Source organism: Pseudophryne corroboree, chromosome 6 (assembly GCF_028390025.1).
Source record: "Pseudophryne corroboree isolate aPseCor3 chromosome 6, aPseCor3.hap2, whole genome shotgun sequence".
Classification (NCBI taxonomy): Eukaryota; Metazoa; Chordata; class Amphibia; order Anura; family Myobatrachidae; genus Pseudophryne; species Pseudophryne corroboree.
The window spans coordinates 273,525,957-273,545,033 of record NC_086449.1 but is presented as its reverse complement, the minus strand read 5'-3'; the positions used below and the strand labels follow the sequence as shown (position 1 = coordinate 273,545,033).

At 48.9% G+C, this 19,077-nt stretch overlaps 1 long non-coding RNA gene across 1 annotated transcript in view; it reads left to right on the top strand.

Moving 5' to 3' along the window:
* Positions 1 to 404: 404 nt before the first annotated feature.
* Positions 405 to 19,077, top strand: part of LOC134932035 (uncharacterized) — a 115,298-nt gene continuing 96,625 nt past the window's right edge. The window contains exon 1 of the long non-coding RNA XR_010179232.1: positions 405 to 611. This is a non-coding gene — a long non-coding RNA (uncharacterized LOC134932035). The remainder of the gene's footprint in view (positions 612 to 19,077) is intronic.

The window sequence follows — 19,077 nt, the reverse complement described above, 5'->3', positions numbered from 1 at the left end:
GGGGGGGGGGTGACAGGGCTAAATGTTTAGTGGAGAAGGAATCAAGATGGATCATGATGTTGAATACTTTTGCTCCATTTGGTCTTAATGATAAGATCAATTGGAATACTGTATAATTAGGTGTGATATAGGGTCCCAGTACTTTACTGTTGCAGTATATTCCCCACCAGTTGTGGGTCCGCTGATAATTTACTGCGGTATTGGGTAATACTGCTCCAGCAAAAGGTGACATTTGTATGTGATTCATGGGGTCCTTTGCTAGATGTTTTCCTTGTCGATAATTTGATTATTTTATGTATGCTTGTATTGGCATATATGGATGAGTGGCAATAGGTCACTGAGATTTATTGATGTATGTTTTATGTATTTAATGTATTTTTGTCACTTCTTTGTCATAGGTTCTTGCTGGGATCCGGCCGCTGACATTACAGGAACCTTTCTGTAGAGCCGGAGCACCTAATACTTCCTGCTCCGTACACAGTGTAGCGGGTGGTGCGCAAGCTGCGCGTTGCCATAGCAACATGACGTTAGGAGCGGAAATGGAAGGGAACGCGATGGCCGCGGACGGGAATCAGGTGGACAGCGGAGGTGATCAGCGGGAACCCTCACAGGTATTTAAATGTACGTTTGTGTCTGTGTTGTTGTTATCTGATCTTGTAAGGTATTGAGAATGGAGCCGTAGCTCCGAAACGTGCGTCTACCTGAATACAAGTTATATGCTTATATACAAACAGTCTCCAGTGCCGTGATTTCGGGAGGAGTGCATATGATTTTACACTGGTGCACGGAGACTTGCTGCTTTCTCAGAGTTGGAGTGCCGGCTGCTATAGACTATATATATATATCAGCGCCGTAACTACGTGTGTGCCAGGTGTGCCTGGCACACAGCGCAGTTGCCATGAGGGCGCAACGGGCAGCGGCTTGCAATGAGTCATATTGACTCATTACAAGCCGTCTCTGCTGTGTGTGCCGCGCTGGAGAAGCCGGTCCGGAGGCAGGGGAGGAGAGCAGCAGCGCCGGAGGCAGCGGAGAAGGAGGAGGAGGGAGGGGGACTGGAGCTGCAGCAGCGCTATGTAATTGGTAGAGACGCCGCTGCAGCAGTCCCCTCTCCTTCCGTATTGGCTGCCCGGCGCTGCTGTGAATGCTGGGATGCGGTTCCTTCATCCCAGCATTCACAGCGGCGGCGGGCAGCCAATACGGAAGGAGAGGGGACTGCTGCAGTGGCGCCTCTACCAATTACATACCGCTGCTGTGGCTCCAGTCCCCCTGCCTCCTCCTCCTCCTTCCCTGCCCGGGATCTGCCAGCACGAGGAGCCTGACTGCCAGCGGGGAGAGATGGTAAGTATCTCTCGCTCTCTATCTATCTATTTCTCTATCTATTCTGTCTGCTGTAATGTGTAAAAAGGGGACGCTGTCTGCCGTAATGTGTAAAAAGGGCGCTGTCTGCCATAATGTGTAAAAAGGGGGACGCTGTCTGCCGTAATGAGTAAAAGGGGGACGCTGTCTGCCGTAATATGTAAAAAGGGGGACTGTCTGCTGTAATGTGTAAAAGGGGCTCTACCTGGTGTAGTGGCGCTACTGTGCAGCGTAATTTGTATAATGGAGACTACTGTGCACCGTAGTATGAATTGGTATTATTTTGTGGCCATGCCCCTTCCCCATGAAGCCACGCCCCTATATATTTTTCACTGCCCCAATCTTGCATGGGGGGGGGGTGCCAATGCCGTTTCTTGCACACAGCGCTATAATGCTTAGTTACGGCACTGATATATATAAATATGCAGCTGCTCCGGCACTCCAAAGATCCCATTTGGGACTGTCCCGCTCCGGTGCCCTCCACAGGGAAGAACCCCTATGTAAATTTGCAGGAATGAGAGGTTGCACTCGGAGACTTCGAAAATCAATAAACGTGTATTAAAGTACTACATCAGATGATGTAGCACTTTAATACACGTTTGTTGATTTTCGAAGCCTCCCGAGTGCCGCCTCTCATTCCTGCAAATATATATATATATATATATATATATATATATAAAACCACATATATAGTTAATAACAATTTATTAAAAAGCACAATTTGCTATTAGAGATAACCCTTTCAAATGCACAGATTAGTGTCAAAGATGAAATGAAGGGTATTCTCTCTTCAACCCTGACGCGTTTCGTCCTTTACGGACTTCTTCAGAGGGAAGGTCAAAATAGCTAAAATGTTAAATCCAAAAATGACAATCAGAGGAAACGCCAATTCTATTGGATCATGTGACAATACAAATTTGTTGAAAAGCTTCATAAAAAAGGACCTCTGTCAACAGTACTACAAGGGTCCAAATGATTAAGAACAAATGAATGGGTAACCCACTTTGGGTGAAATTTGATAGAGAAAAAAAACCTCCACAGAAGATAATCAGGTTCACATATGCTCCTGTGCTCTCCCAAAGTGCAAGTCTTTTTCATCTATACATAAACCGATAAAAATCACCCTTTAGTAAATATACCCCTAACAATCACTATTAGATGTGATTGAGTGTGGTACAAGGACAGAGAATATTCATCTTGATGCATGTTGTATATACTGTATGAATCTATAAATACTAGTGTTTAGTCTGGCGGTGAAATGCTTTTATTGATCTTATCTTCTATATCACAGGTTCTCAAACTCGGTCCTCAGGACCCCACACAGTGCATGTTTTGCAGGTCTCCTCACAGAATCACAAGTGAAATAATTCGCTCTACCTATGGACCTTTTAAAATGTGTCAGTGAGTAATTAATACACCTGTGCACTTGCTGGGTTACCTGCAAAACATGCACTGTGTGGGGTCCTGAGGACCGAGTTTGAGAACCACTGTTCTATATATTAGCCCAGTTCTGTGACTTTGTGACTCATTTGCTAACGCTGGGCGGAGTCACAATGCTGGGCGGAGTCAGAGTCACAGATCTGGGCTAATAAGGAGGCATCTAGGTATGACCCCAGTCGTGTGATTGGCAGAGAGTCTGAAGAGGGGTTGTGATCCCTCGGAGCTGTTTGCCAATCACCTGTCGGTGGGGCGTGGCGGCAGTCAACTTGGCACTGTGTGATTGACTGAAGGAGGAGGACGGGTAGCGGGCCGCAGCTGTCTGACGTGGCGGCAGCCGGTGAGTCTGAGGCGGCGGCAGCAGAGGATGGATCTGCCCGGGGAGGATGTGAGCGGGGAACCGAGAGATGCGAGCGGGGAGCGGGCGCAGTCTGAGGCGGCAGCAGCAGATGGACGGAGGATGAGAGCGTGGAGCCGAGAGATGCGAGCGGGGAGCCGGCGCAGTCTGAGGTGGCAGCAGCAGAGGACGGATCCGCCCAGGGAGGATGAGAGCGGGGAGCTGAGAGATGAGAGCGGGGAGCCGGCGCCGAAGCAGGGAGACACAGAGACAAGCAAGTGACCCGCAGTACACAGCGGCTGCAGCACCTCCTCCCCTCCCCGGCCCACACTCTGTGTATATACCTGCTCTATGTACTCCCTCCATAACCACATACATACCTGCTGTACACACATCTACACCCCCACACACATACCTGTCTACCCTATGTACCCCCTTCATACACACATATATCTGCTGTACACTCATACCTACCAATGTCTGCCCTGTATACCCCCCACTCATATACACCTGCCCTATGTACCCGCACACACATACCTGTCTTCCCTATGTACCCCCTCCATACACATATCTGCTGTACACTCATACCTACCAATGCCTGCCCTGTATACCCCCCACTCATATACACCTGCCCTATGTACCCGCACACATACCTACCTGCCCTATGCAGCCACATACACATACCTACCTGCCCTATGCTCTCCCTCCACACACACACACACACACACACACACACACACACACACACATATACCGGCTGTGTAGGACTGGACACCCCCTGTATATATCCCGGGTGAAGGCAGTTCTGTGGTCCCTGAACCCTGGCTGCCGGATGCCGCTCTCCCTGCTGACTCCTCTCCCAGCCCAGACGGCCTCTGCTCCGTGTGTTTCCCGCTCCAAACCGGCTGCATCCTCAGACTCTAGGCTGGACGCCAGTGTAGGCCTCATGCCGGTCCCTGGCCTGACCCAGTGACAGCTCCGGCGCCACCTGCCTGTGGGGCTGAGGAGCAGAAGCTTCGGCCAGCGGGATGGAGAGAAGCGAGCTGGCCAGGGAAGGTGAGGGACCCACGGCGGGAAGGTGAGGGACCCGCGGGAAGTCTCTCCCGATACCCAGACCCCATTATACATACCCCATCCCCATTATATAAACCCCCCCAGTGTACCTATCCCCATTATATAATCCCCCCACAGTGTACCCATGCCCATTATATATACCCCCCAATGTGTACCCAACACCATTATATATACCCCCCAACGTGTACCCATCCCCATTATATATACCACCACCCCATCATATATACCCCATTATACTCCCACACCCATGGCACCGCCGCATCCAGCTTTTCCTCCGCCTGCAGTGCCCCCAGACCCTCTCCCCCATCCACGGCACCCCTACACCCGCCCCTCCCCCACCTGCGGCACCTCCGGACCCCCTACCCCACCCGCAGTGCCTCCGGAACCCCTCCCCCATCTGCGACAGCTGCACCTGCCCCTCCCCTAACCGCAGAGCATCTGGACCGCTCCCTCATCTGCGGCCCCCTCCCCATCGCAAGGGGCTTCGCCCCCTTCACCATCTGGTGCCCTTTCGTCGTGCAATTGTAATTCTCTATATAATACAAATATTGAACGCCGAAAAGGCGTTCAGGGGTTAAGGGGGCGTAGCCCCTTGCGACGGTGTGAAGAGCGCCCGTAGGGCGCGATGAATCACCTAGTATTTATAATATTTGCGTGGGTATCCAGTTTTATGGTCAACCGTAACCATGTCCACAATCATAATGTTGACATCAGAACGTTGACATGGCTCAAACTGTCAACAGGCACTAGGTCAACGTCCTCAATTGGTCAACAGGCTCACAATGTCGACATCTGAAAAGCTGCCGTGAGAAGGTAAGGGACCACTATACCACCTGGAACAGTTTGTCGCGGTTCATCAGATGAATGTTGACATGGTCACTGTTGTCATGCCAACATGCTGCATGTCAACAGTTCAACCCTGTCGTCATTCTCATGTTGACCTGATGACTGTTGACAAGTTATACCGCACCCATTAGTTTGGACGTTTATACTCTTACTGGTAAGGAATTGGTGGTTGCTACATATTAGCTTTGTCACCGCTGTAACTCAATTGCAGACATAAAGCGTTGTCAGCTTTTTGGCATGTTAGTTGTTCAAACACTATGGCAAAGTGATTCACACCCTTCATTGCCAAATTCTGAATCCAGTATGCCTTCAGACTATACACAATATCTTTGAGCTATGTGAGTGGTTGGGATCACTTTATTTGCATTTTGTACCTTTTCTCATGAGCTAACAAGCTGTCAGGGGATCAGATGAAGGAGTTGCCACGGACAGTCACGTATCCACGTCTTGCTACTGGATTTTCCCTGCCATGAAGTATTTGCTGTCAGTATAGGAAGCAAGTGGTTCCTATTAGCTCACAAATCAAACAGTTGATAAACAACTTCACTGGGTAACTAGGATGCCGAAATAATTTAATAAGTCTTTAACATGACTTCATTTGAAAATCCTGAGAGAACAAAATAGTGTGAATTATTCTTTCTTTCCCATGACAAATGTTGAATGAATAGTTCATTGCAGTAACCAGGTGACATAATCCATACTTCATTTATGTTTCCTAAACAAACACCTATATTGGATCCAATTAAATTGGAAGTTTCACTCTTTGCCCCACATCTTACATCTCTCCTACTCTGTATGCTTATGGAATCCAGTCTGATTTTACAGAAGTGTTTATATACTGTACTTCGACATTCAATAAGGTTATGATGAGCTGCAATGCAATTAAATCATCCACTGTTTACAGGGGGTTATTCAGAGTTGTTAGCAAACCAAAAAAAGTTAGTAATTGGGCTAAACCATGTTGCACTGTAGGTGAGGCTGATTTAACATATCCAGAGAGATTTAGATTTGGGTGGGTTATATTGTTTCTGTGCATGGTAAATACTGCATACTTGCCTACTCTCCCAGAATGGCCGGTAGGCTCCCAAAAATCAGGTGATACTCCCGGCCAGTCTCCCTGCCAGCAGCCAAGCCCCCGCTCCCCCAAGAAGCAGTACACAAATCCCCCGCAGCGGGGGTGCCGATGTCGCGATTCAGCACTAAACTCGGCATAGCGTAGCAAGGGCTGGGCCACAATGATGCAATCATGCAGTCACGCCCATGCTTTGCCCACAATACAGCATCATTATCCTCCCATCATGCCCCCTGTGCCGCAGCACACTTCCTGCTGAGTCGACCTGGTTGCCTCATCCCGTAGGAGGCAGCCAGAATTTCGGCAAGTATGAAATACTGTCTGCTTCATTTTAACACTGCAATTTAGATTTCGGTTTGAACACATCCCACCCAAATCTAACTCTCTTTGTACATGTTACATCTGCCCCACCTGAAGTGCAACATGGTTTTGCCCATTAGCTAACTTTTTGGGTTTGCTAACAACTCTGAATAATCCCCATAATACAGTAAAATCTCTTCTACAGCCTGCACATGCTAATAGCTTGTATACAATCGCTAGTTTATGAGTGTAAAATGAGATACTCTAAGACTATGTTTTTATCTCACAAAATGCATAAAAGACACAGGAAAAGCAAAAATGAAATAAAAGCAACATCAGATAAACCAAATTCCAGATTTTGTTACACACCTAGGGGTTAATTCAGTTAGAGTGATGCAAAATTGCTCCTGATGTGATATACTGAAGATGTGCAGTTGTCAACCTGATACACACCCCTATGGGTCTGAAAATGAAAAGTCCTGACATAGGGACGATGCACCGGCATTATAGGTGCATAGAGGCGATGTTCCGACATCTCTACCAATTTATTTAACAATTAGTGTGTTGGATCTTTATTAATTTTTGACTCTAGGATTTGATGTTTCAGGCTTTGGGCCTAATTCGGAGGTGGATACAATACCGATGTTTGCGGAGTTGGGTGATACCTGTATATTGTTTTGTACTGCACTTGTGCCTGAGATGCACTGCGCATGCATGGTGATTGATTAGTGATGGTGGTTGCAGTCCATCAGGATAATTACTTTAGTCCTAAATGGCTTCTAGCACATCATTGCGTAGCTTAATGTATTATTAAGAATGAAACATACACACATTAGAGACCTGCTTTCTGTGACCTTAATCAGGCATAGAGATATCACACATAGAGGTAAGGACTCGGAGTAAGGACATATCAGAAATAGAGATGTGCGGCTCAGTTTTCCTGAAATACGAACACACCCATACTTAGGGGTTCAGAATGGAGCTGAGTCCTGGCTCTGGTTCAGTGCCAGACTGGGGCATGAAGGCAGTGCCGTAAGTAGACATTTAAGAGCTGTGTGCAAGAAGCAGCATCAGCCCCCTCTCCCCCCATATACAAATAAGGGTCAGTGCGCGCCGCAGGCGCATGCCAAAAATATAGGGGCGTGGCTTCATGGGGAAGGGTCATGGCCACAGAGCTCCCTTTTATACGTTACGGTAGGTAGAGCTCCCTTTAATAAATTACAGCAGGCAGAGCTCACTTTTACACATTATGGCAAGCAGAGTCCCCTATTTACACATTATGGCCGGCAGTCCCCATTTTTTTTTTTAAACATTATGGCAGGCAGTCCCCCTATTTACACATTATGGCAGGCAGTCCCCATTTTTTTTTTCAAAACTATGGCAGACAGTCCCCCTATTTACACATTATGGCAGGCAAAGTCCCTTTTTTTTTACAAATTAGGCAGGCAGAGTCCCCTATTTTACACATTATGGCTGGCAGTCCCCATTTAAAAAAAAAACATTAATGGCAGGCAGTCCCCCTTTTTACACATTATGGCAGGCAGTCCTTATTTTTCTGTAAAACATGGCATGCAGTCCCCCTATTTACACATTATGGCATGCAAAGTCCATTTTTTTACACATTAGACAGACAGAGTCCCCTATTTTACACATTAGGCAGGCAGAGTCCCCTATTTTACACATTATGGCAGGCAGTACCCATTTTTTTTAAAAACATTATGCAGGCATTCCCCCCCCTTTTACACATTATGGCAGGCAGTCCCCATTTTTTTTGTACAACATTATGCAGGCAGTCCCCACATTTGCACATTATGGCAGACAGTTCCCTTTTTTTTGTACACATTATGGCAGGCATTCCCCTATCTATGGGAGAGAGAGATACACACCTGTGACCTGCGATCTGGCAACCATCTGCTGTGTTTCAAGACAGAGACCCGGGAGCTTGCTGCAGCGCTCCCGCGTCCCCTGCAGAGATGGCGAGAGACAGGTGCCGACGGGACTCGGGTACCTGACATCGCGGCAGTGAGGCGCTCTTAGTCCTTCAGAGGCGGCGGCTCTGGCGGGCGGCGGAAGACAGGTGGCAGTGCTGGGGGGAATGCACTGCAGAGCTCAGAGTCCTTCAGGGGGGGCGGATCCGGCGGTTGGCGGAAGACAGGCGGCAGTGCCGGGGGGAATGCACTGCTGAGCTCAGAGTCTTTCAGAGGCGGCGGCTCCAGTGGCACTGTGTCTCTCTCTCCCTGACACTGTCTCCCTCTCCCACACTGTCTCTCTCTCCCTGTCCCTCTCTCTCTCTGACACTCTCTTTCTCCCTGACAGTCTTCCTCGCCCACACATTCACCCTCTCTCTCCCTGCCACTGTCTCTCTCCTCTCTCACTGACACTGTCTCTCTCTCTCGCTCTCTCTTCCTGATACTCTCACACTCTCTGCCTGTCTCTCCCTGACACTGTCTCTTGCTCTTTCCCTAAGACTGTATCTCTCTCTGTCTTACTCCCTGACACTGTCTCTCTCTCTCTCTGACAATATCTCTCTCTCCCTGACGCTGTCTCTCTTCCTGACACCCTCTGTCTCTCTCCCTCTTTCTTCCCCTGACACTCTCTATTGCACCCCTCTCTCTTTCTTTCTCCCTCCCTGACACTCTCACTCCCGCTTGCTCCCCTCTCTCTCTCTCTCTCTCTCTCTCTCTCTCACTCTCTCTCACACACACCTTTTCTCTATTTCACTCTCTCCCTGACCCACCCGGTCCCTCTCCATTTCTTTCTCACTTTTTTCTTTCTCACCTTGGCACTGTTTTTCTCTCTGGCTCCTCTCTTTCTACCCGATACCCTCGTTCTCTCCCTGAAATCTTCTTGGTCTCTCTCTCACTCCCCTCACTTCCTGCCCCCCTAAGGGGAATTGTAGTGACAGTGACGGGGTGGGGTATGTGTGGGTGCAGGGGTCGAGCTGGGGGGGGGGGCAAGATTTCTATTGCTGGCCCTGCCCCCCTCTCTCTCTCTTTCTTCGTTCACCGCGTCATTGCCCCACCCACGCTGACCAGTGCCTCCCCAGCCATTGACCTCACTGCATGCCACTGGTCCAGACACGCCTGCGTTGTCAGGACCATTCCCCTCTAACGCCGCGTCTCCACCACCCGACGCCCGTTCCTATCAATCACAGTATGATTGCATCCCAAAGGGATGCGATCGCACTGAGATGCCCGCACACGCGCAATGCAAACGCTGCTCATGCACAGATGGATGATCTGCGTAAACGCAACTTTGCATTAATTACTGAATGAGGGCCACAGTCCGCTAATGAGCATGTCAACAAGTTGGAGCATCACGCTGCTTGGTAGGGAAAATAAATTGGGTTTCACTACATGTAGATGTTTGTGCCAAGAATAGAAATTAGTCTTGAACTTTATTTGTCATTTTGAATAACTATACTTCCAGTTCCATCAGAGAGATATACTGTATTTATTTATATTTTCATTCCTTGTGAGAAAATTTGGTTTTCTCTTGGAACTTGAAAAACAATAGCTATAGCTAGAACAAAAATTTTCCTTGCAACATTTTGTTCCCAAATGAAACACCCCTGTTGTACAAAACATGAGTCTCATACTGTTGGCAGAATAATGGTGCCATATGTTAATGCTATAGAATCTCCGTGAGCCAAAGCAACAGGATTTATGCTAAGTGATGCGACATGACTATGCATGGCATTCATGTATAATGACTTAGTGGCTATGATACTTTCGCCTCATAAAATATGTTCTCGATATACGTAAGTCATGCCCAGTTTTAAGGAAATGTGTGTACAGTACATTAAACAGTGTCAGGCTGAGCTAGGCTCTGTATGTATTCGGTTATGTTACCGGCGATTGGGATCCCAGCGGTCAGAATGCCGACATCGTGATCCCGAACTCTAAAAATACCGGCAGTTGGAATGCCGACCTACAGGGTATTTCTCTGACGTCCTAGTGGATGCTGGGAACTCCGTAAGGACCATGGGGAATAGACGGGCTCCGCAGGAGACTGGGCACTCTAAAAGAAAGATTAGGTACTAAAAGAAAGATTAGGTACTATCTGGTGTGCACTGGCTCCTCCCTCTATGCCCCTCCTCCAGACCTCAGTTAGATTTCTGTGCCCGGCCCGAGCTGGTTGCACACTAGAGGCTCTCCTGAGCTTCTAGAAAGAAAGTTTAAATTAGGTTTTTTAATTTACAGTGAGACCTGCTGGCAACAGGCTCACTGCATCGAGGGACTAAGGGAAGAAGAAGCGAACCTACCTGCTTGCAGCTAGCTTGGGCTTCTTAGGCTACTGGACACCATTAGCTCCAGAGGGATCGACCGCAGGACCCGTCCTTGGTGTTCGTTCCCGGAGCCGCGCCGCCGTCCCCCTTACAACCGGAAAATCGGCGGCAGAAGACTTCAGTCTTCACCAAGGTAGCGCACAGCACTGCAGCTGTGCGCCATTGCTCCTCATACACACTTCACACTCCGGTCACTGAGGGTGCAGGGCGCTGGGGGGGGGCGCCCTGAGCAGCAATAAAAACACCTTGGCTGGCAAAATAGCCACAATATATAGCCCCAGAGGCTATATATGTGGTAATTATCCCTGCCAGAATACAGAAAAAAGTGGGAGAAAAGTCAGCCGAAAAAGGGGCGGAGCCATCTCCCTCAGCACACCGGCGCCATTTTCTCTTCACAGTGTAGCTGGAAGACAGCTCCCCAGGCTCTCCCCTGTAGTTTTCAGGCTCAAAGGGTTAAAAAGAGAGGGGGGGCACTAAATTTAGGCGCAATATTGTTTATACAAGCAGCTATTGGGGAAAATTCACTCAGTGATAGTGTTTATCCCTACATTATATAGCGCTCCGGTGTGTGCTGGCATACTCTCTCTCTGTCTCCCAAAAAGGCTGTGTGGGGTCCTGTCCTCAGTCAGAGCATTCCCTGTGTGTGTGCGGTGTGTCGGTACGGCTGTGTCGACATGTTTGATGAGGAGGCCTATGTGGAGGCGGAGCAGATGCCGATAAATGAGATGTCGCCCCCTGTGGGCCGACACCAGAGTGGATGGATAGGTGGAAAGTATTAACCGACAGTGTCAACTCCTTACATAAAAGGCTGGATGACGTAACAGCTATGGGACAGCCGGCTTCTCAGCCCGCGCCTGCCCAGGCGTCTCAAAGGCCATCAGTCAGATGGCAGACACAGATGTCGACACGGAGTCTGACTCCAGTGTCGACGAGGTTGAGACATATACACAATCCACTAGGAACATCCGTTACATGATCCCGGCAATAAAAAATGTGTTACACATTTCTGACATTAACCCAAGTACCACTAAAAACAAAAAAGGGTTTTATGTGTGGGGAGAAAAAGCAGGCAGTGTTTTGTTCCCCCATCAAATGAGTGAATGAAGTGTGAAAAAGCGTGGGTTCCCCCGATAAGAAACTGGTAATTTCTAAAAAAGTTACTGATGGCGTACCCTTTCCCGTCAGAGGATAAGTTACGCTGGGAGATATCCCCTAGGGTGGATAAGGCGCTCACACGTTTGTCAAAAAAGGTGGCACTGCCGTCTTAGGATACGGCCACTTTGAAGGTACCTGCTGATAAATAGCAGGAGGCTATCCTGAAGTCTGTATTTACACACTCAGGTACTAGACTGAGACCTGCAGATAGTGCTGCTGCAGCGTGGTCTGTAACCCTTTCAAACAGGGATACTATTTTGCGAACATAAGACGTCGTCTTATATATGAGGGATGCACAGAGGGATATTTGCCGGCTGGCATCCAGAATTATTGCAATGTCCATTCTGTCAGGAGGGTATTAGAGACCCGACAGTGGACAGGTGATGCTGACTTTAAAAGGCACATAGAGCCTTATAAGGGTGAGGAATTGTTTGGGGATGTTCTCTGGGACCTCGTATCCACAGCAACAGCTGGGATAAAAAAAAATTACCTCAGGTTTCCTCACAGCCTAAGAAAAGCACTGAATTATCAGGTACAGTCCTTTCGGCTTCAGAAAAGCAAGCGGGTCAAAGGCGCTTCCTTTCTGCACAGAGACGAGGGAAGAGGGAAAAAGCTGCACCAGTCAGCCAGTTCCCAGAATCAAAATTCTTCCCCCGCTTCCTCTGAGTCCACCGCATGACGCGGGGGCTCCACAGGCGTAGCCAGGTACGGTGGGGGGCCGCCTCAAAAATTTCAGCGATCAGTGGGCTCGCTCACAGGTGGATCCCTGGATCCTTCAAGTAGTATCTCAGGGGTACAAGCTGGAATTCGAGGCGTCTCCCCCCCGCCGTTTCCTCAAATCTGCCTTGCCGACAACTCCCTCAGGCAGGGAGGCTGTGCTAGAGGCAATTCACAAGCTGTATTCCCAGCAGGTGATAGTCAAGGTGCCCCTACTTCAACAAGGACGGGGTTACTATTCCACACTGGTTGTGGTACCGAAACCGGACGGTTCGGTGAGACCCATTTTAAATTTGAAATCCTTGAACACATACATTAAAAATTTCAAGTTCAAGATGGAATCGCTCAGGGCGGTTATTGCAAGCCTGGAGGAGGGGGATTACATGGTATCCCTGGACATCAAGGATGCTTACCTACATGTCCCCATTTACCATCCTCATCAGGAGTACCTCAGATTTGTGGTACAGGATTGCCATTACCAATTCCAAACACTGCCGTTTGGACTGTCCACGGCACCGAGGGTCTTTACCAAGGTAATGGCAGAAATGATGATACTCCTTCGAAAAAAGGGAGTTTTAATTATCCCGTACTTGGACGATCTCCTTATAAAGGCGAGGTCCAAGGAGCAGTTGTTGGTCGGAGTAGCACTATCTCGGGAAGTGCTACAACAGCACGGATGGATTCTAAACGAAGCAAAATTCCATTCGGCAGGTTCCATACAAGAACCTTTTAGTGGGACCTTTTGAACAAGTGGTCGGGATCGCATCTTCAGATGCATCGGCTGATAACCCTGTCTCCAAGGACCAGGGTATCTCTACTGTGGTGGCTGCAGAGTGCTCATCTTCAAGAGGGCCGCAGATTCGGCATACAGGACTGGGTCCTGGTAACCACGGATGCCAGCCTTCGAGGCTGGGGGGCAGTCACACAGGGAAGAAACTTCCAAGGACTTTGGTCAAGTCAGGAGTCGTCCCTAGACATAAATATTCTGGAACTGAGGGCCATTTACAATGCCCTAAGTCTGGCAAGGCCTCTGCTTCAAAACCAGCCGGTACTGATCCAATCAGACAACATCACGGCAGTCGCCCATGTAAACCGACAGGGCGGCACAAGAAGCAGGATGGCGATGGCAGAAGCCACAAGGATTCTCCGATGGGCGGAAAATCACGTTTTAGCACTGTCAGCAGTGTTCATTCCGGGAGTGGACAACTGGGAACCAGACTTCCTCAGCAGACACGACCGACACCCGGGAGAGTGGGGACTTCATCCAGAAGTCTTCCAACTGTTGGTAAACCGTTGGGAAAGGCCACAGGTGGACATGATGGCGTCCCGCCTAAACAAAAAACTAGATATTGCGCCAGGTCAAGGGACCCTCAGGCAATAGCTGTGGACGCTCTAGTGACACCGTGGGTGTACCAGTCGGTTTATGTATTCCCTCCTCTGCCTCTCATACCAAGGGTACTGAGAATAATAAGAAAACGAGGAGGAAGAACGATACTCGTGGTTCCGGATGGGCCAAGAAGAGCTTGGTACCCAGAACTTACAGAAATAATATCAGAGGACCCATGGCCTCTACCCCTCAGACAGGATCTGCTACAGCAGGGGCCCTGTCTGTTCCAAGACTTACCGCGGCTGCGTTGGACGGCATGGCGGTTGAATTCCGGATCCTAAAGCAAAAGGGCATTCCGGAGGAAGTCATTCCTACGCTGATAAAAGCCAGGAAAGAAGTAACCGCAAACCATTATCACCGTATTTGGCGAAAATATGTTGCGTGGTGTGAGGCCAGGAAGGCCCCAACAGAGGAATTTCAGCTGGGTCGTTTTCTGCACTTCCTACAGTCGGTAGTGACTATGGGCCTAAAATTGGGTTCCATTAGGGTCCAGATTTCGGCTCTGTCGATTTTCTTCCAGAAAGAACTGGCTTCACTGCCTGAAGTTTTGACTTTTGTAAAGGGAGTGCTACATATTCAGCCCCCTTTTGTGCCTCCTGTGGCACCTTGGGATCTCAACGTGGTGTTGAGTTTCCTGAAATCACATTGGTTTGAGCCACTTAAAACTGTGGATCTGAAATATCTCACGTGGAAAGTGGTCCTGTTATTGGCCTTGGCTTCGCCCAGGCGTGTGTCAGAATTGGCGGCTTTGTCATGTAAAAGCCCTTATCTGATTTTCCATATGGATAGGGCAGAATTGAGGACTCGTCCCCAGTTTCTCCCTAAGGTGGTATCAGCTTTTCACTTGAACCAACCTATTGTAGTGCCTGCGGCTACTAGGGACTTGGAAGATTCCAAGTTACTGGACGTAGTCAGGGCCTTAAAAAATTATATTTCCAGGACGGCTGGAGTCAGGAAAACTGACTCGCTTCTTATCCTGTAGGCACCCAACAAAATAGGTGCTCCTGCTTCTAAGCAGACTATTGCTCGCTGAATTTGTAGCACAATTCAGCTGGAGCATTCTGCGGCTGGATTGCCGCATCCTAAATCAGTGAAAGCCCATTCCACGAGGAAGGTGGGCTCATCTTGGGCAGCTGCCCGAGGGGTCTCGGCTTTACAACTTTGCCGAGCTGCAACTTGGTCAGGGGCAAACACGTTTGCTAAATTCTACAAATTTGATACCCTGGCTGAGGAGGACCTTGAGTTCTCTCATTCGGTGCTGCAGAGTCATCCGCACTCTCCCGCTCGTTTGGGAGCTTTGGTATAATCCCCATGGTCCTTACGGAGTTCCCAGCATCCACTAGGACGTCAGAGAAAATAAGATTTTACTCACCGGTAAATCTATTTCTCGTAGTCCGTAGTGGATGCTGGGCGCCCATCCCAAGTGCGGATTGTCTGCAATACTTGTATATAGTTATTGCCTAACTAAAGGGTTATTGTTGAGCCATCTGTTGAGAGGCTCAGTTATATTTCATACTGTTAACTGGGTATAGTATCACGAGTTATACGGTGTGATTGGTGTGGCTGGTATGAGTCTTACCCGGGATTCAAAATCCTTCCTTATTGTGTCAGCTCTTCCGGGCACAGTATCCTAACTGAGGTCTGGAGGAGGGGCATAGAGGGAGGAGCCAGTGCACACCAGATAGTACCTAATCTTTCTTTTAGAGTGCCCAGTCTCCTGCGGAGCCCGTCTATTCCCCATGGTCCTTACGGAGTTCCCAGCATCCACTACGGACTACGAGAAATAGATTTACCGGTGAGTAAAATCTTATTTTTCCCACTCGTGGGTGTCCACTACACCCTTAGAGTGTGAATAGAACCTGTGGCGAGCCACCGAGCTTTGTTGCGCTAACCCCCACCCTCCCGCCGGCATTCTGCTGCCTGGGTTCCCGGTGTCAGCAGCCAGCATAACATACCAAACCCATGTAACACAATTTGCTGTTAAATTTCACTATATTGTGAGTGTACGGTAAATGGGCTCTTATCAGAAAACGCTGAAGCTACGGTCGAAATAGTTCAGTAAATATGATGATACCAATTTTATCAGCACTTGATTTTGATATTATTCTCTAGGTGGTCATGGCACGGGGGCATAGGATGCAGCATGCTTGGGGCAAATTGGGGAATATCTTCATCATAGTAGGTGTGGTCATGCCCTCAGTTGTCAAGCCTGCACTTCCGTACACTCCCAATCTCCCATCACGCCTCCAAAAGTGCCTTTGATTGTAACATGTACCAGAGGCATCTACTACGCTCTTCTGTGTAGTTGCACTACTGCTGTGAGCACATATTTGCAGAATTGGATCGGGAATGTGTAACTGAGGGCTGAAAGGTGTAATGTACATGCTTGACCTATCGTTTACAGGGCGAGTTCTATCATGTATGGGGTGTGGCCTGTCAAAAGTAACATTTATTGTGCTTAAGTTGGGGATGTAGCAAAAATGTCAAAGAAGCAATAAGTACATGTAGGGTAGGCTATGCAAATATCAGACCAGATAATTGATTCCTTACAGCCTTTGAAAAAGTTTACAAAAAATTACTGGAGGAGAATTGCCGGTCAAAACTAAAGTGATGGATTGTAAAGTCTCCATGTGAAACCGAGGTACCCAAATGTATTTGTTCAGCACTTTGAGATTGAGAATGGGCCCGAAATTACCTATTTGGATTCTGAACTAAAAACAGGCTGGAGTAAAACCCTTGTCCTCATTGCACAGGAGGAACTGCAATGACTACTCCTGACTGAAGCAATTTCTGAACTGCCTCTTGCAAAGCCCTGGCCTTCGTCTCTACCCGAGATGGGCTGGTACAAAAAAAACCTTTGAGGAGGGTACTTCTTGAAGGAAAAAGCATAATCTAGAGATACCGCTTCCTACACCCAGGCATCTGTTGTAGACTGCTGCCAGATCTGTGCAAACTGAAGCTGTTGGCCCCCCACCCTGGGATCCCCCAGGTGGGGGCCCGCATCATCAGGCTGATGGCTTATTATCTGTTTTACCACCGGGTCCTCTGATAGCCCAATGCTTTTTAGTCTCACTAGACTTGTATTGGGACTACCTGCTATCACTTTTACCTTTAGCTTTTCCTTGAGACCGAAAGGGCCGAAAAGCCGGAACTTTAGGTTTGAAATTGTATGTGGAAGGAAACTTGACCTTCTTGGAGTCTGATTCTGACTCCAAAATATTTGTCAATTCTTTACCAAAAAGAATATCTCTAGAAAAGGGCAAAGATTCCAAAACCTTCTTAGATTCTGAATCAACTTTTCATGTACGTAGCCAAACTGCTTTACGAGCAGCTATTGTTGAAGCTGATGCCCTGGAAGCAATACAGTAGTACCCATATCCAATGCTGCTTCTTCCAAGAACATTGCAGCCTGTTTTATATGTGCTATATGGGATTTTCGCTCTCTAGATGCTATTGAAAAATCCCCCTCCAATGCATCAGCCCAGGCAGCCATTGCCTTTGCCATCCAAGCTGAATCCATGGCTGGCCTTATGACTGCCCCAGATAGAGAAAAAAAGGTTTTTAGAAAACCATCCACTCTCCTATCCGTGACACAATTTAATGATGCTGAAGGCAAAGGTAATGTAGATTTTTGCACTAGTCAAATCACATGCATATCTCCCTTTTTAAACAATCCCCAGCTGGAAGAGGATAATTGGAATTCCATTTCTTAGGAATTCTAAACTTCTAATTAGGCCTACCCCAAGCCTCTTCCATGATTTCCGTCAGCTGGTCTGACCCTGGAAACTCAGTCTTAACTGTTTTGGGACGTTTAAACACAGGTGCCTTGGTTTTTAACACAGGGGGGCCCGTCCACCACTACGGTCAGCCGGCCCACCCACTTCTAGCTATTATCATTGCACCGTTATAAAGCCTGGTTCCTGTACAGCAGGAAGCACCGCAGCAAGGAGATAACACCTAGAAGCGGATTACCGCTATGCGGCCATAAGAAGTTGCCGGGAGCCTGCTCCGCAACCAGCACACACCGCTCTGCTGCTCTCCACTGTGTGTTGTGGAGTGTGCTGGAGGCAGAGCCCCATGTCTTAAATGCCTCAGCCTTGAAGTGGGGGACAGAGAGGAGCAACTTCCTCCTCATCCATAAAATCCAAGAGCCGGCCTCCCCTGCCACCCTCTTCCCGACCTCCCTGCCAGTCTGTGGTCAGAGGAATGCTAGCGCGGCTGCCAGACTGCTTCCGTGCTGTGTGTCTCCGTCAACCCACCCATGCTCTCATGCTCCCTGTAGTGCTTGGATTTTGGGAGCAGCGGCACCAGCAGCCCCTCACTGCGCAGTTGTCATGGTAAATGGGGGTGACTGCAGCAGTCCGGAGACAGCAGCAGCACCCCAGCCCCGGGGAGGAGGAGGCAGCCACTGACCCCACTGCAAGAGGCGATTCAAGGCCTGTGTGGGTGATATTGTTTTGAGGGGGCTGGAGAGTAGCCAGGATAGAGGACAGATTGCCCAGCTACAGCAGCAGCTCCCTTTTACAGTTCTGCAATGGTGAGTACATTGGGGGGGGGCGACTTTCACCACACCCTGGCACTCAATAGGTGCCAGCAGTTGTTGGGGTACTACAAGTCCCAGCATGTTGATTCCCTGCCGCAGCAAACTGGTACTTGTAATTCCTTCACTGCTGGATGGTGAGGATCAGTGCTGCAAGTATGGCGGTACTGCGTACCATTAAGAAATTGGCAGCCGGTGCGCAGTACCACCAGCCCTACCACCGGCCATGTTTGCAGCCGCTGCTGTGTGAGGGGAGGAGAGCTCAGCGTGCGCCTCTCCTGCCCCTCAGTGCTCAGTCTGTTCTCCGGCGGCGTGTATATCAAATGAGGCGCCGGCTCGTTAGCCAATCAGAGCTTGCAGACTGGCAGCCATGGATCCTGATTTGCTGCTAATCCGTGATCTCTGATTGGCTAATAAACCAGCGCCTCATTTGAGATACACGCCGGTGCCACCGGAGACTGGAGTTGGACTGAGCACTGAGGGGCAGGAGAGGCGTGCACTGCGTTCTCCTCCACTCACACAGAGGCAACAATGGCAGTGGTGAGCATCAGGGGGGTGGATATGCACT